Source organism: Equus caballus, chromosome 26 (assembly GCF_041296265.1).
Source record: "Equus caballus isolate H_3958 breed thoroughbred chromosome 26, TB-T2T, whole genome shotgun sequence".
Lineage (NCBI taxonomy): Eukaryota > Metazoa > Chordata > Mammalia > Perissodactyla > Equidae > Equus > Equus caballus.
The window spans coordinates 47,546,916-47,563,142 of record NC_091709.1 but is presented as its reverse complement, the minus strand read 5'-3'; the positions used below and the strand labels follow the sequence as shown (position 1 = coordinate 47,563,142).

At 57.6% G+C, this 16,227-nt stretch overlaps 1 protein-coding gene across 4 annotated transcripts in view; it reads right to left on the bottom strand.

Moving 5' to 3' along the window:
* Positions 1-16,227, bottom strand: part of COL18A1 (collagen type XVIII alpha 1 chain) — a 110,178-nt gene that overhangs the window by 58,272 nt on the left and 35,679 nt on the right. The gene's annotated exons all lie outside the window — the stretch shown is intronic.

Below are 16,227 nucleotides of genomic sequence, written 5' to 3'. Positions count from 1 at the left end.
GCCACTCCAACGGAGAACAGCCCGGAACCTGGCCTGGGGCCACCGCTCTGGGGTAAAACTGGAACTTGACAACGCTCAGCTTGTTGCAAGTCCAATTCTTCTGTTGCAACTGTCGCCTCTAAGACATTCAACACCCAAGGGGCAAGGGGGACGCAGGGGCACAGGCTCCCTCCCGCTCAGGGATGCCGTGCCCCTCAGCCCGCCCAGCCCTCTGGCCTCATCCTTCCGGCTCGTCCTCCAGCTCCGGCCCCCCGCCCCATCCTCCAGCCCCCTCGCAGACGCTGGCCTGTCCTCGCTGCATCTCACCAGAGACCAAGCGCTGGGTTCGAGCATTGGCAACAATGGCCTTTTCTCCTTTTTCATCCTTAGGCCAGCCCAGACAACAGCCGCTCCTCGTTCTCCATTGGTTAGAAAGGGGCTGTCCGGGGCTGACCCTGCCCTGCGTCAGTTTCCACCAGGCTTCTGCATCCAGCCGGGTTTCTAAGCCAACTCTTGAGAATTGCTTGAGAGGGAGAGAACACAGCAGCCATGGGGCATGGACATGGAGGCAGAGGAGAGTCACGGGCCTTATCAAGACAGACAGTGCCAGGCACAGCAGGTTCCAGACAGACAGATGTCCTCCCCCAATGCCTCTGCCACAAACCACAGAACTCAGCCCCCCATGTGTGGAACAGGGGTGCTGTGCCAAGGCTCAGGGCCACCTGGTCACCCCGGGGCGCACGAGATGGGGCTGGGTGAGCGAGCCCTGTCCAAGCCCTGGGTGCCAGTCCAGGGGCAGGGGCCCCATCCTGGCCTCCACTCAGCTCCACCATTCCAGGTGCCCCTTCTGGGCAGTATCCCTGGAAGGGACGGTCTCTGGGCATTGCTGCTGTCGCTCTGCAGGGCACCAGCCAGGCCAGGCTGTAGCTGGACACTGCCCACCGTGTCCCGACTCCTTCCCGTCATAAAACCTCGCGTAACACTTTCTTCTGTCCAAGACACTGAAAGCCCGCTGCTCTGTGGCCTTAAGTCCTGCCAGCGCCGGCCGTGGGCCTTCGGGAGAAGGCTCCGGTCCCTGGGAGCAGCCTGCTTGGTTCTTAACGTGTGGCCCAGGGGTGCGACTTTGATTATGGCCATCACTCTCCCCACACGGCCAGGCTGGCCCCACTGCCCACCTAGCACACACCTTCTGTGCTGCCCCGGGAGGCATCCCCGGGCCTGGGCAGCCGCAGGAGGAGTGCAGGTGAGGGGCGGGCTCTCCCATCAACAAAAGGACCCCGGGGGACAGGAACCGCTCCAGGCTCTGGCCCAGCCTGAACACCCCAGCAGGGCTGCCTGTAAAGCAGAGTGTCCACAGCCCGCCAGGCACAGTGCTCAATGCCACGCTGGTTCTGTGAGCCTGTGACTGCGTGGCCCTCAGCCTGTTTATGGATGAAGAAACTGAGGCACGGGACCAGAGGCCTGGCTCCAGGTCACAGAGCCCAGAAGAGGCGGAGCCAGAACAGAATCCAGGCAGTCTGCACATGTGCACTCCCCCAACACGCTTACACAAACACCTGCTCATTCACACACTTGCACAAACTCACACTCACGTACCCACACTCACTCTCACTGCCACATATGACCACACACATGCACACACTCACACAACCACACACACACAATCATACACACTGTTTTCACCACCGCAGTCTACACTAGATCCCACGTGCTCTGCCCCCCAGGTGCCTCTCTGCCAAGTCCCCTCAGAACCCCGCCTTCTCCAGGCTGCGCTGGGGGCCTAGGCCCTCCCTCTCCCCAGGGCTGGGTTAGGCAGTGACGGCAGCCATGGTGAGACAGCCCTGAAAACGTGTCCCCAAGCGTCCACAGCTCAGGACACCGAGATGCGATCGATGGAGAGCCGTCTAAAGGGCAGGCCCGGCTGTTTGGGATCAGAACTCGTGTTTCAGGACAGCTGAACACCATGTGCCCTCTCAAAAGGGGGGGGCATCCCATATGCAAACATCTGTGTCTCGGCAAGCCCTCATTCCAACATTAGCCCCACAACACTCAGAATTCTTAGAAATGCCCAGAGCACAGTCTCTGCTTGAAAATTCACTGCCACTAATGCGATTTTATGCCTAAAAGTGACTCTGGGAAATCTAGGACAGAACTTCCCGAGGCCCTGCCTCCTGTCCTGGCACAGATCGGGGAGGGGGTGCTGGCTCACTGTGGCACAGCTCCTGACCCTCATCAGGCTGAGGCTGCCCCGTGGGCATCCCGATGGCCCTGGGCATTCGGTCGCTCTCTGAGGCCACTCGCCAACTGGGCGGGCCCTGCATTCCCTCTCTCAACCCACCTTCGCGGCAGAGCCAGGAGTGAGGAAGTGTGCCGGCAGAAGGGCCACAGCTGCCGCCATCGGGGGGCCACGCTCTCGAGGAGGGCAGGTGGCAGCCCGCCATGCTGAGCACCCGCACCTCGATCTTCCCTCCACCTTCTACCCTGCTCCCTCCACCCCTCACCCACTACCCTCACCCGCCACCCTCACCTGCCACCCACGTCTTAACACTCCAGACCTCGCCCTTTCTGCCCACCTCTGCAAGGCCACCAGCACCTCAGGTATTTCTAGGACATCACATGTTCAACCTTCTCTGGAAAAGGCCAGCGCAGCCCTGCCACGTTCCACAGCTCGGCCCCAGAACTCAGCTCCTGCCAGGAAGCAACCTGCCAAGGTGCCACCACACAAGCCTCCGTGCACATGCGTGCACATGTATGCTCGCACGCACTGCAGTCTTTCACACACATGCATGCACAAGCATGCTCAGTCACACATGCATGCTCACTCACACACGCAAACTCATGTGCACGCACGTGTGCATGAGAGTATGCACACATCACATATTCACAAGCATGCATCTCACACATGCTTACATGCACTCATGCACATGCACACTCATTCATGCACATGCACTCATACACATGCACACACAAACTCAGTCTCCAACAGGCTCACACCACACACACTCACTCGCATGCTCACACACAGACCCTGCAGCTTTCAGAAAGGCTGCAGTGTGGACCAGGTTCCCCCAGCAACCTCTCCTCAGCAGGGTGTGGCTGCAACAGGCCCCCCTGCCCCACCCAGCTCCTCGGGGACGCTGCGGGGTCTGAACCTCAGGGCCCCAGACGGGAGCTCAGGGTCATTGCCATCAAGCCCTGTCCCACTCAGGCCCGTCAGGAGCTCCTTGTAAAGGGCCCTGCCCGGCTCACACCGCTGGAGTCTGTGCGTGCTGCCAAGGCTGGATAACCTTGCCTGAATCGCCCGTGGGGATGAAGGAGGGGACACGGGTATTGAAGGGAAACCACTTGAAATCGCTGAAACACCAGTGTCTTTGGGTAAGATGCTGCGTTTCTAAAGACACTTGATTCTCGAAGGCCCCGAGGCCAGAAGAGCCTCAGTGGTTCTTACGATCCAATCCGTTACAACTGCCAGCCAGCGCTGGGACCCTCCCGCGAGGGGAGCTGGTGGAACTCGGACCCCTGGCCGATGGCAGTGCCCAGATCTGCCCGCTCCACTCCAGGCTGGGCAGCCAGGAACCATCTGAGTTTACCTGGGCAGCTCCAGGCCGGGCCTCGGGGCAGGAAGAGCACAGTGTCAGGAGCTCCCCGGGCTCTGGGGTCAGGGGTCAGCCCCTCAACTTGGTGATGACGTGTCAGAAGTCAGGGGTGGGCTGGAGGCTGGCATTCGGGGCTCCTCCCCCATGGGCTCCAGCCCCACACCGACCAGAAGGGAGCCCCCAGAAGCAACTCCCAATGAAGGCAGCGCCGGCTTGGGGCAGGCGGGATGGCCCCCCGTCGTCCTTGAAGTGTCGCAGTGCCTGTGTCCCGCAGGTCCCGACCCTGAGGCCAACAGGGGAAAGCATCTCTCTCCAGCGCCCAAGCCTCCCGCGGTGGCTCAGTGCTTGGGAATCACCCAGGGCCCTGCGGGGGTAGACCCTCTAGCTCCATCCCGCTGAAGCCACAGCTGAAGCTCCCTGCACACGTGACCCCGTGTTGGGCCGGGTCCCTGGCAGGACCTGGGACAAGAAGCCGGCTCCTGTGGGGCCTGAGGCGGAAAGCCTCTGCCGGCCTGGGACCAGCGGCAGAGCCGTGCTCTGCCCCAGGCCCTCCAGCAGTGTGGCCAAAAGGGTCCCACGGGTCTGAGCGTCCATCTGGCCTTGGCGGACCCTGAGGGCACTGCCCCCCATGGAGTGGGCCACGCCTGGCCTCCCACGGCTTCGATGTCCCTGCATGGGCTCACCACTGCCGGCCGCCAGCCCGTTGGGCTCAGCACTCAGCTAAGAGCCCAGGGCAGGGTTGTTTCTGGGGAAGCTAGAGATGGCTGAGAAGACACCTGCGTTTGTCTGAGTTTTCAGAGTGGCCAGCTGGGGAATCCGCCTGACCATGAACACTGGTCCCGAGAACGGGGATGGCGCCTCCTTCCAGGAGGGCGTCCTCTGGGGCTCCCTTGGCAAGCTCTTGCTTGTGCAAGGGAGGCCGCAAATGCACGGGAGCAAGCCCACCCTTGGCCCACCAGCTCCCAGTTCAGGAAAGACAGGGATCCAGGAATTCCTGACAAGCTAGGAATTCACCAGATCAGTGGCCAAAAGCAGACAGCGCAATTTCTGCTCTGGTCTCCATCTGGCAAACTCTTACACATCCGTCAAGACCCCATCCCCTGTGCTCAATATTCTACGGCTCCCAGACAGGGCTCACTGCTCCTGGCTAGGATGCTGTCTTGGGGGCGACGCCCCGCTCCTCAACGGTGTGTTGGCTGTTGTTTTTATTAACCTGGTGCCCGTCTGTATCTAGATTTCCATCCCTGCTTCGTGAATTAAGGCAGATGTTCCTGTGTGGGTGGGTTCCTCCTCCCACCCTGCCCTTCCCCTGCCTGCAGAACTGTCTCTGATGACCGTCCAGACTCAGCTGGAGGCACACACTAGATTTCTGTCTGAAGCCTCTGGCACCAAATACACAAGTGCACTTGAAATCATAAAGAATTTGGACCTGAGTGGGAATATGTGCGAGGCCCCATGGGGAAGAAGGAGTGGCTGCCTCTTTCACAGGATTCCGAGACTACCTTTGGAACGAACCCATCAAACACCTGCATCTCGTAGGTGCCGGCTGCCCCCTAGCACAGCTTTGGGCAGATTCGCTCAGCCGGACTCTCTCGGCCTTCATCTCCCTGCACACGGGGGACCACCTGCTTCTGCCTGAAACGCCCTCTTCTCTGCTCCGTCCGTGACACACAGCAGCTCACAGCCCAGATCAGCCGATTCCCTTCACCCCTGTCTATTCACCCCCAGGGCTCTCCACGCTTATGCATGTGTGTGCATGTGTGTGTGCAGGTGTGCATGTGTGTTTGTGTACACACATGGACAATGTGTGTTTGTGCGTCCATATACGTGTGTGTGGCATCTGTGCCTGGACGTGTCTACTGGCTCCCATGCAGACAGTGGTCCGGGAATTCCTGGATGCCTGGGACACTCCAGGCCAGCACAGGAGTCCTGCCAGGCCGCGGCCGGATGCTCACCCCAGGGGTCGCACAACTACACCGCGGGCACCTGGGCGGGTGTTAGAACTGCACAGGGAAGGTACTGAGCGCCCACCCCGTCTGCAGGACTCTCGTTTTGAATGACGCCCCAAACCCACCACCTTCCAGTACTGTGAAGCCATCTTGCTCCCTCTGGCCGGGATGTTAGCGGGAGGGCATGAAGGCTGGGCTGTGCTCAGATACCACTCTCTGTCACACGCGCCGCCTTGGGCCTGCCTGAGGGCACCCGCCTCCTCACTCCTCCCCAGAGCAGACGCATCTGCTGCTGGCACAGGGGGTCCCCTCTGAGGTGGGATCCCTTCCTCCAAGCACCTGAGGCCATCCCCTCAGGGAAAAGCCACCACCCTGCACCCCACCCCACCTCTTCCAGAAGGTTCTGCCTCTTGCCCTGCCCACACCAGGGTTTGTTCCGTCTTGTTGGCCCGTCTGGTCTGGATTCCTGAATAATGTGGTCTTTTATTTTCATTTTCAAAGAAGCACAAAACACCCACGTGTGAACAGAGAACTTGCTCTGAGGAGGAGGCGAGCCTGTCTCAGGAGTGAAGCCCTCAGCTGTGGCCTTGGGGATGGCGCTCAGGGTGCCTGACTGTCAGAATGCTCTGCGGTAACCACGGACGCTGCCACTCGTGCTGAGGCCCCTCCCGGTGGCCCCAGGGCTGCTCACGCCGAGGCCCAAAGGTGGTGGGATAAGGGCATGGAGAGGCCACAGCAGCTGCCCGCGCCCCTTCCTGCACTCGGCCCGACCCCTCACACTGTCCCTACCCATGGACGCTCCCTGAGCCAGTGGTGTCCACAGAGACCCCTCCTCAGGTGGCCCTTGGGTCCTCTCTCCTGCTTGGGGACCAGAGACTATCTAAGGCCAGCCCTGGCAGGTGTCCCCAAGCCTCCGAGGAGCAGACCTGGGGACCCATGCCCCCAGCACCCACTGCTGGGACACGATCCCAGGGTGGCAGCCCATCAGCAGAGGTCTGTATGCTGTGGACACACTTCCAGCTCTTCCGAGAGGAAAACACGACTCTTCATCTGTGGTGCGGCTAGTTTATAACTGTCGGCAGTGGCTGAACGCTCTGCCTAAACTCTGCTTCTCCTGGTGACTTTCTCCAGCCACAACGATGAAAGACGCAGCTCTTGAGATGCCCGTTGAAGGCTCCGCTGGGGAGGGGCTGACGGGCAAGCTCTAAACGGGCCCTGGACGGTCGCTGCACCGGCCGGGCGCCTCCCAAGGCCTCCCCTTCCAGCCACTGCCCGGCCCTGGGGCCGTGCACTGGGAGGCCGGCAGCCGGGGCTACAGGTCAAGACCCACAGGCACGTCCCCTCCCTGGCTGGTGCTCAGTGACCAAGCAACCCCCTGACCCCACTGCCAAGCAAGAGCCGAGCATGCAAACCACAAGGCTCCAGGGACAGTGCGACCCCACCAGACTGCCCAGGCTCCCCTCTCACTCAGTCCTCGGGAGTGGTTTGAACCCATTTCCTCGTCCGTGGGGGGACAGCAGAGACGACCTCCCAGGATGCACAACCAGGCCTTCCTCAGCTCTCCCTCGACGCACCCCCTGGGCTGAGCCCCCACATTTTCGAGGCTGTGGTGTCCCGCTGCCTGGAGGGGAGAATGATCTCACTGCGCCCCCCCCCCCCCCCCAATTCCTCCATGGGTTATCGACGGTGGACCCCGGGAATAGACGCCCAGGCGGCCCGGCACTCAGCAGGGGGCTGCTCCTACACCCCACCACTGCCCGAGAGTGACGGAGGCACACGACACCCCGGACCTCCCCTGGGGGTCTGTGCAGCCCCCAGGGAATCCCCCCGGGAAGCCACCAGACAGACAGAGACCAGCTGCTGGGAAGGACGGTCACTGGAGGCAAAAAGTGGTCGAGAGCAGATTCTCGAGGCGTCCAGTGTCTCGGGGAAAAGGCGCCTTCCCGGCGCGGCCTGGTGGCCACTGTAACACCCCCACCTCCCGCCTCCTGATGGGCTGCCAGGGAGAGGACACGTGGCCATCTGTCCAGAGCGCTCACCAAAGGCCTGAATCCAAACATGAGCAAACAGCTGGACGAGTCAGACTGTGGGACATGTCACTGGACAGCTGGCCGGACTCTCCAGAAACCTCCCTGCTGGGAAAGACAGGGCGGGGGCAGGGGTGGGGGGCCATCCAAAGGAAGGAGGCTGAGGACTCATGACCATCGAGTTTTGACGGTTCCAGGCCAACAAGCAGAGACGAGAGACAGCTTGTAAGGGACAGGGTTGGGACACTGGAGGACACCGGAATGCGGTCTGCATGGCAGAGGACAGACTATCGTGGGTGTCCTTGCTTTGGAGAAGCATGCAGACGTGCTAGGGCAACGGGTCAGGAAGCTGCAGGTCACTTCACCACGGAAAAGTGGGTGTGGACCTGCGTGTGGATACCCGTGCACCTGCATGTGTGTGTACACGGTTATGTGTGTGGATGTGCTCGAACACGGAAGCTCTCACGAATGGGTATGCGTGTCCGTGGACACCGACGTGGACGGGAGAGGACAGCATGCCTGGGAAGACCGTGGCGGATGTTACCGAGTGCTGAATTGACGTGAAGGACGTATGTGAGCGAACCCTGCACCGTCCTTCGACTTTCCTGCAGGTTTGAGATGTCCTGAAAAGAAGAGTTGGTAGGAAAGCAGAGATTTCTTTCCAAGGTCCTCTTGGAACACTCCTCCACGAGCTTTATCTCCGGAAACGCAGGTGACTCAGTGGAGGGTGGCGAGAACTGCTTTCCAGGCACCGATCCACGTCCCCAGGGCCCGCGTGGGTGTTATTCCTGCCGAGCCTCCAAAACCCCCTGGCAGGTGGCCAAGCGGGGCGGGGAGAGGCACGTGGCCTCCCCGTCTTCCACTGACTGGAGGGCGCAGGGGAGGTGCCACGGCCAGCCCAGCGAGGGTCACCAATTTCTCCTAGTGGACGCTGTAACCGAAGCTCACTTCACACAAAACAGAAGACGTGAAGTGCTCTCTCAGACTAGAATTTTAGACTCCACGGAACCATCTGACATCCACCCGAAAGCAAAGCAGATATTTTTGCAGACTCTGAGAACTCCTTTAAGAACCAAGGGGTCCTCTCCTTTGTGCTTCTTTTTTAAGACTGTCTTGGCTATTCCGGGTGCCTGAAATTCCGTATGAATTTTAGGATCGGCTTGCCACTTCCCACAAAGGCATCAGCGGGCCCCTGGGAGGGGCGGGGGCTCTGTGTGTTGTCCTGGGGAGAGGTGCTGTCCTGACAACGCTACATCTCCTGATTCGTGAACACATGATGCTTTTCCATTTGTTTAGATCTTCCTTAATTTCTCTCCACATTGCTTTTTAGTTTTCAGAGTATAAATTTTACACTTCTTTTGTTAAATGTATTCCTAGGCATTTCATTCTTTTTGATGCTTTTCTAAATGGATTTTTACCCCTTTATTTCATTTTTGGTTGTTTATTGAAAGTTTGTAGAAATTCAATTGATGTTTTTTTATATTGGTCTTGTATCCTGCAACCTTGCTGAACTGACTTATTAGCTTTAATAGATCTTTGTGGATGCCTTGGGACTTTGTATACATAAGACCACATCCTCTGTGAACAGAGGTCAGTGTTGAGTAGAGGTGGTGAGAGGAGACGTCCTGTCTTGTTCTCGATCTTGGGGAATAGCCAGCCTTTCACCAGTAAGTACAACATTACATATGGGTTTTTAGGAGATGCCTTTTATCGGGTTGAGGACGTTCTCTTCTATTCCTAGTTTATTGAATGTTTTCACCACGAAAAGGTGTTGAATTTTGTCAAACGCCTTTTCTGTGTCTATTGAGATGATCCTGCGATTTTCATTTTTTATTCTATTGATATGATGTATTATATTAATTTTCAGACATTAAACCAACCTTGCATTCCTGGGACAAAACCTATTTGGTGAAGGGGCCGGCCTGGTGGCATAGCGGTTAAGTTCACACACTCTGCTTCAGCGGCCCAGGGTTCACCGGTTCGGATCCCAGGTGCAGACCTACGCACCACTTGTCAGGCCATGCTGTGGTAGGTGTCCCACATACAAAAGTGGAGTAAATGGGCACGGATGTTAGCTCAGGGCCAGTCTTCCTCAGCAAACAAAGAGGAGGATTGGCAACAGATGTTAGCTCAGGGCTAACCTTCCTCAAAAAAGACAAAACAAACCCAAAACCCACTTGGTCATGGTGTATAATTATTTTTCTATATTGCTGGATTTAGTTTGCTAGTATTTTAAGGACTTTTGTGTCCATATTCATAAAAAATATTGGCCTGTAGTTTTCCTTTTTTTGTGATATCTGTCTGGTTTTGGTATCCAGTAATATTAGTCTCATAAAATGAATTGGGAAGTGTTCCCCTTCTTTTGGGTTTTTGAAAGAGTTGGTGAAGAACTGGTTTTAGTTCTTCCCTAAATTTTGGTAGAATTCAGCAGTGAAGCCTGGCTTTTCTTTGTGGGTAGTTTTTGGATACTAATTCGGTATCTTCATTTGTTATGGATCTATTTAAATTGTCTATTTCTTATTGAGTCCATTTCAGTCATTTGTGTCTTTCTAGGAATCTGTCCATTCCGTGTAAGTCGTCTGGCTTGTGGACCTACAATTGTTCATAGTATTGTGTCAGAACTCTGTGTAGGGTTGGGGCGAAGCTGGAGGACCCACACCCCAATTTCAAAACTTACCACAAAGACACAGTAACCAAGACAGTGCGGTGCTGGCACAAGGGCAGTCTATAGATCAGTGGAACAGAATCGAGGGTCCTGAAGTAAATTCATGCATCTGTGGTCAACCTGACTTTTGACAAGGATGCCAAAACCATTCGCTGGGGAAAGAACAGTCTTTCCAACCAATGGTGCCCAGACAACCGGACAGCCACAGGCAAAAGAAGGAAGTTGACCCTCACTTCACACCATATGTAAAACTAATATAAATGAATCAAAGACTTAAATGTAAGAGCTAAAACCATAAAATTCTTCAGAATAAATAATAGGAATAAAACATAGGAATAAATCTTCATGACCTTGAATTTGGCAAAGAATTCTCAGCTATGATACCAAAAGCCTGAGCAACAAGAGAAAAAATAGACAAATTGGACTTGATCATAACTGAAAACCCTTGTGCTTCAAAGGACACGATCAAGAAAGTGAAAAGACAACCCACAGAATGAAGAAAATATTTGTAAATCACATGTCAGATAAGAGACTTGTATCTAGAATATACAGAGAACTCCTACAACCCAACAATAACAAGACAAATAATCCAATTAAAAAGTGGGCAAAGAATCTGAACAGACATTTTGCCAAGGAAAATATACAAATGGGCAACAAGTACGTGGAAGGATGCTCAAATCAGTCCTCAGGAAAACACAAGTGAAAACCACAATGAGACACACTTCACACCCACTGGGATGGCCGGAATCAAAAAGTCAGATAACGGCAAGTGACGGCCAGAACACAGAGAAACCGGAAGCCTCACCCACTGCTGGAAGGAGTGTCAAATGGTGCCGCCATTTGGAAAACAGCCTGGCAGCTCCTCAAATGATTAAACATAGCTCCTAGGTCCCAGAAATCCACTCTAGATGTGCACTCAAGAGAAACGGACACAGGTCCACACAAACACTTGTGCACGAATGTTGACAGCAGCAAGACTGACAACCGCCAACAGGAGGAAACAAGAAAACTGTCTGTCAGCTGCTGAATGGATAAACAAAAGGGGGTCCACCATATAAGGGAACATTCTGCAGCCATGAAAAGGAAGGAAGTTCTGACACACGCTGCAACATGGACAGACCTGAAAACATTATGCTAAGTGATGAGTAAAGCAGGTCACAAAAGGCCACATACTGTGTGACTCCACCTACAGAAAATATCCAGAATAGGGAAATTCCTAGAAAGTAGGTGGGTGGCTGTTTAGGGCTGAGGGACGGGGGATGGAGGTGGGCAGAGACGATAAAGAGTCTCCTTTTGAAGTGATGACAGTGTCCTGAAATTGACCGTGATGATGGTTGCACATATCTTTGAATAAAAGACCACTGACTCGTACACTAAAGTCAGTGAATTGCACGGCATGTAAATTATATCTCAATAAAGCTGCTTAAAAAAAGAACTGCGGGGACCACGTCATACTTTTCACATACTGAATACTGCCTAATTTGCATTTGTTTGTTTGTTAGTATGATTTTTTTCATACATTTGACGAAAGTATTTCTTTCCTTTATAAATTCCTATGCATTTTTACTCACTTTTCTAAAGCAGTATTTACCATTTTTTTAAAACTAGGGACAACGGCAGTGGGTCATCTTTGTCGCATACTCCATGTCCTAGTGAAGTAACCCTCACAGCCATCCTCCCACCATGCCCGTCACAGTCAGGGAACCCGGAGCTCAGGGAAGGAGGTGGGCCGGCCCTGAAGCAGGGACGGGGCAGCGAGGACCCTCCTGGGCCGAGCCCCACACTTCACCACGTCCCTGTGTGTTCATTCCTCACCTCGTGGGGACACGTTCTCCTTTGTTCATTCGACAAATATGCACTGAGCTCCCACTGCGTGCGCAGCCCTGGGCTGGGCACTGAAGATGCATCAGCCCCGAGAAGGAAAAACCCACCACAAAGTGGACACGAAGGAGCTAAACCAGGAGGGGGAGAGCAGAGGACACACGGGGGACGGGGACGGCCGAGGCCAGGACGTGGGACAGAGAGGCAGCGCCCCTCAGAAGACGATGGAAACCAGCAACGCCCCCCCACAAGGAAGCAGGTTTCCCACAGACAGACACCGAATTCTTGTGTGGTGACGCGGTGTCCCTCCAGGAAGGGCCAGACACCCGCTGGGCCACCCAGGAGGGGGACAAGCAGTCCCTGCTGGCCGGCGGGGAGGAAGGTGCCCTTTCTAGGAGTCTGAGGGTCAGCCAGCGCCCGTGTGCCAGGGGCCCTGTTCACAGATCCTTCTCCAGGCGCGGAGTCCTGTCCAGTCTGTGAACAGACCGCACGTCGGGCCACACGGGGCTGGCAGTTCAAAGGGAGGCCCCTGACCAGGAAACCAGCGTCTGGCTAGTGTTTTCACAGAGCGTCACGTCGCTGTGCATCCTTCAGCGACGTGGAGAGAAGTGGCCCCCCCAATGTGGAGTCATCCCACAGCCCCAAATACAGGCCCAGGACAGCCTGGCCCCTGCCCGTCCAGAGCCCACAAGAACACGGCGGAAGGAGGCGAGGTGCGGCTGGTGCTCCCCACCAGGCAGGGCCCCCACTGCCTCCGAGTGGGCTCCCAGGGCTGCGGGGGCGACAGGAGGTCAGCCGTGGCGCCACGGGGCCTCTGAAGCTGTGTGCGGTCAATTAGTTTTTACGGGTTTGGCAGTTGCTCATTAACTGGGTTTCTAATGGGAGGCCGAGGGCCAGCTCCAGTGGCCGGGTTCCCACGGGGCGGGGGCGGGGGATCGGCCGACCTGCTGACCTCACCTGGGACGGCTGCGCTCCAGTCTGGCTGGGGGACGGGTCAAGCATGTCCTAAGTGCCGACACCCTGAATCCGCCAACACCCCCTCAGTCCCCACCATGACCTCAGCCCTGTGCCTGGTCAGGGCCACATGGCTGACGAGGGCAGGCTGGATGGGGGGCCCCAGACCCCACTCCTGACCACGAACACCAGGCCGGCAGCACCTGAGTCTGCTCCTCGCCCCGATCTCCAGCCCCACAGCAAGTTTCTGGAAATAGCAGTTAAAGGGCGAGGAACCTTGGGGCGCAGAGGTGGTCACCCTGCACATGATGGGTGTTTCCCTCATGGACACAGAGTGAGGGGACCCACAGCCCACGGGGTCTGCAAACCCACCGTGGACACTGACCCGGGCAGACGGAGGCCCCTCGAGCTCCTTGGGATCGGGGGACGGGGCCACCCTGCAGGCGCCACACTCCGGGGCTCGAGAGGCGGCAGGAGCTCAGCGGCCCCGTGGCTGCCGCTCCCCTTCTTAGTTCGCATCCGCCTGAGTCATCCGGGCACCGGGACTTCCCCGGTGGCAGGACCCTCACTGTCTCACAGGGAAGAGGACACAGTCTGCAGGGTGGGAGCCCCGGCCCGGGATCTGACGCCGCCTGCCGCCACGCGAAGGGCCCGGGCTGCTCGCCTGCAGGAAGCCGGACACCAACACTCCCCGATGACAGGGATCCCAACGCCACAGAGGGGGCACTGGGCAGGTGGCGGGGTGTCCCCCGTGGGCGAGTGTGACATTAACGATGCAGAGCGGGGCTATGGGCTTTGTCATCATTCTCGCCATATTTGTTTTAATAGTTATAAAAACCAAACGCACTGATAATTAAAAATAAAGGAGAAAAAGAGCAAGATGCAGGAGCTGAGGAGGCCAGGGGTCAGGATTCCCATGTGCCCCGTGCCGGGGTGGCGGTGGGCAGCGTCCACTGGCGTCCAGATCCAGGGCTGCGGCCCCAAAGTGGCCAGGTGGGACCGGCCCACATGAGGGCAGCTGAACCCCCGGGATCCCGAGGACAGGGGTGAGCGAGCCTCTCTGGGACGGCTCCTGTGTTCAGACACGACCAGAACCAGCTTGCCTGGATCCTGGGGGACCATCTGTGTCCTTCCTGCACTGCTGGTCGCCGGGCAGCATGACCCACAGGCTGATGGAGCACATGCACGTGCACGGCACACCACAGGGGCCGGGGCTCCCGGGGGGGCGGGGGAGAGACAGCGTCAGAGGCAGTGCAGGGGGTTGAATGGTGGCCCTCACAGATTTACCTAACGCCCCACAGCACCTGTGAACGTGACCCTATTAGGAAAAAGGGTCTTTGTAGATGCAATCAGTTAAGGGTCTCGAGATGAGCGGGCCTAAACCCAGGAAGAGACAGAAGAGGAGGAGACACAGCCGCAGGGAGACGGGCCCGTTAGGACGGAGCAGGGACCGGAGAGATGCAGCCACGAGCCAGGGACACTTGGGCCACGGGGCCTGGAGGAGGCGGGAGGGACCCTCCCCAGAGCTGGAGGGGGGCAGGCCCTGCGACTCCTGGGTCTCAGACTCAGGCCTCCAGAGCTGGAGACCAGGGGTTTCTGCAGCCTTAGGCCCCATGTGTGGTGATTCTCAACAGCAGCCCAGGAGACTCACCAACTGCTAAGGACAGGTGGGTGCAGTCCAGGGGGGCGAGCGGCAGAGCCCACCAGAGCCTCACGGCTTTCCTGAGCACTCAAGGCCACTGACCCCACACCCAGCCCAGCCAGCAGTGCTGGCACCCTTACCTGCAGTGGAAGCAGCCCCTGGCAGGGGACTGGGCGTACTGGGAACATAACCATCTGTGCAAGGCTGAAGCTGGAGTGGAGCAGAGCAAAGGCCCTGTGGTCACCAACGCCTGCCCCAGCCCCTCCAGAGGCCAGCCCGAGGAGCACACCACACTTGAATGAAAGCCTACAGGTGGGCAGGGGAGTGGGCCACAGTCTCGTCACAGCCGCCCCACGCAGTCCAACCAGGCCCCTTGGTGAAGCTCTGGCACCACGGTGGCCTCCATGGGGAGGCAGCCTCCCATCACTGTCGACTCGAACCACAAGAACGTGACCTCTCCTCCACAGACCTCGGCCAGCAGGGGCTGGTGGTCCCAGCCCAGCTGTAGCTGCCCACTCTGCTGCCCAGATGCCCCTTCCCATGCCCTCCGCACCCTGGCAGCCGGCAGCCATCCCGGGCTTCATCCCGGCCCCTGCTCCCACGTCCCCGCTGGGCTCCTCCCTCCGCCCAGCATCCTGCACTGACCTTCGTGTCCCAAGGCCTTTCACTCTTCTCAGTCCTTCTTCTCTACTTATTCACCATCTTTACTCAAATAAGCCGAGGTTTTCTGGTTTGGGAAATCAAGAGACACTGAGAATCCCACTCAGGTCCCAGGGAAGATTCCCGTTCACAGCTGGCGCTTTAACAAAACGTAACGATGTGTTTCCTCAGCTCTAGCCTCTTGCTCTTCACTGTCACACGTTTGTCCCTAAGTGGAGCCAGACTGGGGCCGTCGGGCCTGAGTCCCAGCGCCAAGCCTGGCTTTCTCACCTGTGCCCCCTCGAACGCCCACCTCTGGGCTTCTATTTCCAGGAGAAAAATGTCCCGTTTCCTTAAAAGGATGGAGCAACTGCAGGAAACACAGCTCTCAGGGAAGATCGGCCCCCATCCCACCCCGAAGCAGCCTGGGGGGCCTTTCTCAGCCAGGGCCTGGGGGCTGCCTGGACCCGGAACCCCCTCGGCTACCCCACCCCCAGGAAGACGAGCCGTCTGCGTCTCACACGGGCCCCTTGTGGGATATGCGGGGGGCTCTGCCCTCCCACCCCCAGGGCAGACCCACTCAACACACCAGGAAGCCCTGCCCAGGACACACAGGGGACCACAGACCACCTCCTGCTGGCACCGCCTCCCCCTGAGAAAAACAAAACCTATTCTGTTCCACCTAATAAACCAGGCAGGTGGCAAGGAGGGAGACGTGTTCAAGGGGCCCACAGGGGCGAGCGGCATTCGATGGCACACCCCCGGCCCCCAGCCATGTGCTGGAAAATGACAATGCCCGGCTTCCGAGGCCGACCGGGTGCTGAGGGTCGGGGCTGATTCTTTCCTGATTGTGATGCTGGGAGGTGGGCTCCAGCCAGGACGGCCCTTCAACCCCCAGGGCCTGGCCTGGAGGGCAGGAAGGTGCCCCGTGGTCTCCACCCTGGGCACAGGGAGG